The sequence below is a fragment of the Mauremys reevesii genome, linkage group 17 (genome assembly GCF_016161935.1).
Source record: "Mauremys reevesii isolate NIE-2019 linkage group 17, ASM1616193v1, whole genome shotgun sequence".
NCBI lineage: Eukaryota > Metazoa > Chordata > Testudines > Geoemydidae > Mauremys > Mauremys reevesii.
Genome location: NC_052639.1, coordinates 25,757,835 through 25,763,547, shown reverse-complemented (window position 1 = coordinate 25,763,547; position 5,713 = coordinate 25,757,835). Strand labels below are relative to the sequence as shown.

Here is a 5,713-nt window from a genome sequence, read left to right as displayed (position 1 = left end):
GCTTCTGCAGCCGACTGTAATGTCTAATGAGGATGTGCCCTGTGGTCCTGTCATGTCAAAGGCACTTTCCTGAAAAGCTGAAACAAGAGGAAAGCAGTTGTTCAAACCCCATGGTGCTGATCATGACTGGTGCCTCAAAACCTCCCCTTCAGATGGCCATTGCCACATGCTGTTAGCTACCCAAGAGTCTGCAGGCAAGAAACAGCAACTCAGCTACTCCCAAAATAGCCCTGGACAGAGGGGGCCCCATTCCGTGCGTAACTTCCCCTCCCCCAGCATACGCACGTCCACGCTAAAACACAGGCAGGTGGGAGCAACTCTGTAGGATGGAACAGAAAAGCAGAGTGTTAAATCATCAACATTCTACGCACAGATCCGCATAAGATTTAGACTCTAACAACATCTGCTGAAATCCTATGTGGCCTGGGCCTTCGTTCCTTAAGAGGTCACAGGAAAGATGTTTAATGTGCACTCAGGGAATTTCCTATGAGCTGATAGCAAGATATGAGTGGTTCCCTGGCCTGAAATCTCTCCATTACAGGAGGGCAAGTGATGAAATCTTTCCTACAGAGGTAATTGTCATCATCACCACCACCACCCTTAATAATAACAACAGCCCTTTTCAATTCTGTCAGGCCTTCCTTCAGAGATGTTCTGGCCTCTATGAAGACAGTCTCCCCACACAGTTCTAAGGCTACGTCTATTCTAGGAGCTAGGGATGGAATTTCCCTGCTCATTACACATATTGTGGCACCTCGATCAAAGCTCACGTGATCATCCTTCTTCCTTAAACACTGTCCTTAGACAGAGAGGACACATTCAAACTGTTTTCAGGCCCTGTGCTGCACCCTGTACTTCCCACAGAGGCACAAACACACAGAGAGTATTTCACTTACCTTCATACAGACAGGAGATGCCATCTTCAGTCACTGTTTCAGACAACAAGTCACAGTAATGGTGGATAGTATTTCCTAGACAGACAATGAATCTCATGACTTTTCAAATCCTTTGCTTAAAACTGCGAAAGATGCAGCCATTCTCCCAAGACAGCCCTTGGGAAATTAAATACATTCCTTACATCTGTTCACAAAGCACATTAGATAAAGCATCAGAAGCCTAGAAGTCACTGAGAGACTGATTTCCAAAGGAGATTGAATTCACATCATGCTGGTTTCCCCAAGGCGCAGCCAAAGAGGAGTTGTGGGCAGGGGAAGTTGGTGCGATCGATACAGCTAAGTTGCTCCACTCATCTTGGAAGTCATGTTAATCTCTCTCTCTCTCTCTCTCTCTCTGTCACACACACACACACACACACACACACACACACAGTTTTAAGATTCTGGTGCTGTGAGAGGGAACAGAGCAGCAGTCTAGAAAAGGGCTTTGAAGGAAGCAGGTCAAAAAAGCTCAAGTGAAGTCGCTCTGCTTACCAATGAACAGGGCTGCAGAATGTCTGATTGTTGTCTGTGAGCTTTCCAGGTATTCTAAGGCGTGGAACAGGAATTTGGGGATGTGGCTCTTGTTGTTCTGCATCTAGGAAGAAAGAAGGAAGAAACGCACAATATACAAATGACATGTTCTTCCCACAGGGACTAGTCCAGGGAAGCCAAAGCATAGAGCCAGGGCATGGCAACAGCCAGTATGAGCCCATACGCCATAGCAGCACCTCTCTGGAGTTACTGTTGTGTTCTCCAGAACCTCAGCTTTTGTTTTCAGAAAGTTTGCAGGTCTAACAGTTCAGGAGAAAAATTTCAAAAATGTGAAGGGATTGTAACTCCTGCAGAAATGAACCAGCAGAGAGCCTGGAATAGAGTCCTGCCACCCGATGGAAGCGGATGGGTACTCAGGGTGTGGGGTTAAAGGTCTCCCTCAAGTCCCCATTCACCACTCTGAAGGCACAAGGAATTCACCTACCAAGCACTTCCAGGCACACTTCGGAGCTGTGTGGAGCCATCCCAGGCCATGCTGCGGAACAGCGTCTTCAAATGAGCCCACCTGAGAAACACTGCGCAGCGGAAGAGCGTCAGTTTGCATCTCTGCAAGAGAAGGTGAGACCAGAGGGTTCTCACTGAGAGAGGACAGTCTGGGGACATGGGCCTTCCCGTCACTTGTTCTCCTGCTTTTCCTGCTAGTGGAGAGATTCCTGTCATTTGTTGTACACAGGAGTGTGCTCAGGAGAGGGTGGCTGGAGCGAGCCAGAGCCGTCCTGTCTTTGGATGGTTTGGAGCGGTTGACCAGGGCCCTGCGCTTTGGGGGCCCGCACTTCAGGGGACGCAGGACGTGGGCCATGCTGGGGCCAGGCGCAGTACTCCCGGTCCCACTATGCTATGCCCACCTCGCCAGCGCCCAGCGTCGTTTAGAAATGAGGGGTGGGGCTTTGGGAGGAGGAATAGGGATGGGGCAGGGGCGGAGCAGGGGTGGGAAGAGGTGGGGTGGCACTTGGGGAAGGATGGAGTGGGGCTGGGGCTTAGGGCAGAGTAGGGGTGTTGTCCCAGGCCCTGTGCCCCTCTATGGACAGCCCTGGAAAGATTCATAAGAGATCTCCACAGCTCAGTCCTTAGGTGCAAAGAGACTGCATGAGAGCGTGAGTCAGCTTTGGGATCCCAAGGAGTCGGACCAAAGGGCCCCAGATCAGGCTTCCCTCCACATCCCAGTTGGCCCAACAACAGAGGCAACGTCCGGTGAATTCTGGGAAGCTGGGACCTGGAGAAGTTCTCTCAGGAGCTCCAGGAAGAAGTCAGGGCAGCTGCACCACTTTCCAGAAGGCTGTGGGCAGATATCAGCTCCCTGAACTGAAGGGGCTCTTACAGATCTGTGCTCCCTGTTCTTTTGCTGCCTCTTGTTATGAACCTTTGGATGCAGCAGCCCAAAGGCCTGAGGCCCGTCTTTGCAGGAGAGGGTCAGGGCTCTTTCCCAGAAGAAGGCTTTTCTTCCCAATTGTGCTGTGTGCTGTGAGAATGGATGAGGCACTGGGCTCCAGCATGGAGTGAAGCAGGAGGAGAAGACTCTGCTTGGGCAAGGGCTCTGGCCATTAATGGAGTGGGGGCCCCAGGAGATTCTGGCTCTTTACTCTTAAGGAAATAATGACCGTGGCACTTACCAGTGTCACACTCTCATCCGGTCTTCAAAGGTGCAGCAGGGCGGGAGCAAGCAGTGGATCATCTTCTGCTGCACGATGGGTTTGTCCGGGTCCTTCACGCTGCTCACCACGTTGCCAAGCAGTAAAATGGCAGCGGAGCGCGCGCTGTCCCTCTCCTGGCAATGACACACAGGGAGTGGGAAGCCCGGTTAAAGCCAGGCAGGATCAGAGCATAGCGTGACAGAGTCATAATCCATACGCTGCTCCGGTTCCCCGTGTTAACTGACTTGGGTCGCGGGGCAGTGAGGCCACCAGGCCAGCGCCATAGACATCTTGTGTAGAACAAGGCCTGAGACACTGTGCAGGGCAGTGCAGCCCCATGGTGTCCTAGACACAATTTCTGTCTGGAGGCACAGAATCCTAGACCCCTAGAAGCTTAGGGAGAGGGAGGGAAGGCTGCTGGAGACTGGTCTGGGGAAGGGAGGAGCAGCTGCTGGAGCCTTACAGGGAGGTGCTGCTACAAAACACAGCAGTTCTTTTGCTCCTTGGTGCCCCTGAGGCAGGAGATTCCCGACCCACCTCTTTCCTGCTGGGAATCTCCACCTCTTTGGGGGCCGGTGTTCTCCAGACAGCTGGTCATCTGCCCAGTGCCAGGACCCCTCTCCCGAGGCCAGGCGGCAGCAGGGCTGGGAGCATGGCGCTGATGCTGAGGTTTGCGGAGAAGAGCTCTGACAGGAGGTGGCTGAGCAGGAGATTCCCCACCATGGCAGGAGCACCTTGGAGGCTTCATGGCAGGGCTGAGGGTGGGAGGAAGGGGATGGGAAGAGAGAGACAAGGGCACCAGAGACAGGCGGGGAGGAATGGGGTTCTCCTGTGTTTCCCAGCCTTACGTCATCAATGAAGGGCGAAGGCTGACTGCAATGTCCTGGGAGATGGAGCCAAGCCCCTCCCCATCCAGGAGGTAGATGATGTCTGCAGCTTGATGCATGGCTCCCATGACACGCCCTCTATCCGTGTCACAGAACATGTCCATGATCGCTGGCAGCTGGGCCCGTAACGAGTGCACCTGCAGCAATGGAGAAGGCAGCTCATTACTACCCTGGATGACAGCCTGGGGCATATGCTGGCCCATCCCACTCCCACCTATGAGACACCACGGCTGCTTTGCACAGCCCAATGGGAGCACAAGTCATTCTCCTGTCACTCTCTGCCAGCTGCTCCTGTAACCTTTGTCTTTGCTCACCCGCCTCCCCCACTGCATCACATCTGCAATCAGGGGTCAGCTCACGGGAGCAGGGACCACGTCGTGCCTTGATTTGCTCAGTAAAGCACCTCCAACATTCGAGTGCTGTGCGTTAAACAACAAGGCTTGTGTGGGGATCTCGCTCTCATTGCTGAGCGATTCGATGAACATCGGCTTCCTCGGTCCCCGGGCAATCCACGCCCCTCACCTTTTCTGGCTGGAGCACAATACTGCCAAGGCCTGCAGACTGAGCCGACGTACAATGGGGTTTTTATCTTGGGTCCATTCCATGAGCTGTGCCTGGAGCTCTGATTTTGTCAGTATTGTCTCAATGGAAGGACTCTGGAGAAACTGGAAAGAGCCAAATCAACATCGGGTTGAGGAGCAGAGGTCTTCCTGTGGGGTCTGTCCCTGGACACTCATCTTTACCAAATGGCCACTTGCTCCCATACAACGTCTCCGGTGTGTAGGGAGCCAGTTGCTGCTCTTTCAGTTGGCTCATTCCCAGAACTTAGACTAATGCACAAGTCACAAATAAACCCCCAGGAAGAGGAATCTCCAGGCCCCACTGAGTGCCATGGAGAGACCCTGGGGCAGAAGAAAGCAGAACCCCAGGAAAGGTGAGGAGAGAAGCATGGCCTTGGGGCACCGGAGAAACATCTCCTCTTGTCACAGGATCCCACCTAGGTACATCCAGCCAGGAGCGATCTCACCTGTCTCTCCCTCCCTCTCTGTGCCATGCCCCACCACCATCCATGTGCGGAGAGGAGCTCGCTGGCTGGAAGGCTGCTGAGCTGCTGACAATGTGCCCAGAGCTTACTGGCCTGAGCTGCTCTCCTGTCTACTAATGAATCTCACATCAGTGCAGAAAGTTTTGGCGATATTTCTCTGCTCCTCCTCCTTCTCCCTTTGAACAGTGGTGACGGCCTCTCTGAAGGCGGCAGGAGCTGAGGTTCTCAAACTCGATCATGGCTCTGGAACATGGAGCAGAAAGTCCCTTGTGGTTATCAAGGGAGAGAGAGTTCCTCTCTAGTTGCTGGGCTGAGATGGCAGCCTGGAACAGAGGAACATTTCACACGGAAATCCCATTCCCAAGAGAGACCCACTGAAGAGGAAACTTTGGGCTCCTACCTTGCAATCACGCCAACACCCTGCAGTAGTAATATCGTGAGGCTATCATGTCCCAACCCTGCTGAAATTGGATGCTGGCAAATTCCTTCCAGTATCCGGGCATGGAAAAAGAGTCTTCACAGCCTCCACCGACGTGCTAAAGACAAAAAATACCAGTGTCAGGCAACGAGATCAGCCCCAATCATGGCAAATCTGCACACGCCCTGGCACACACAGTATGGACAGCAGGAGCTAGCCTCCCCGAGGATAGATCAGTGTGA

General features: G+C 53.2%; 1 long non-coding RNA gene across 1 annotated transcript in view; it reads right to left on the bottom strand.

The window, feature by feature from the left end:
• LOC120385160 overlaps window positions 1-1,445 on the bottom strand; it is a 135,390-nt gene extending 133,945 nt beyond the window's left edge. The window contains exons 1-2 of the long non-coding RNA XR_005589308.1: window positions 1,431-1,445; window positions 897-971 (exon numbers count right to left, since the gene is read on the bottom strand). This is a non-coding gene — a long non-coding RNA (uncharacterized LOC120385160). The remainder of the gene's footprint in view (window positions 1-896; window positions 972-1,430) is intronic.
• Window positions 1,446-5,713: the final 4,268 nt, after the last annotated feature.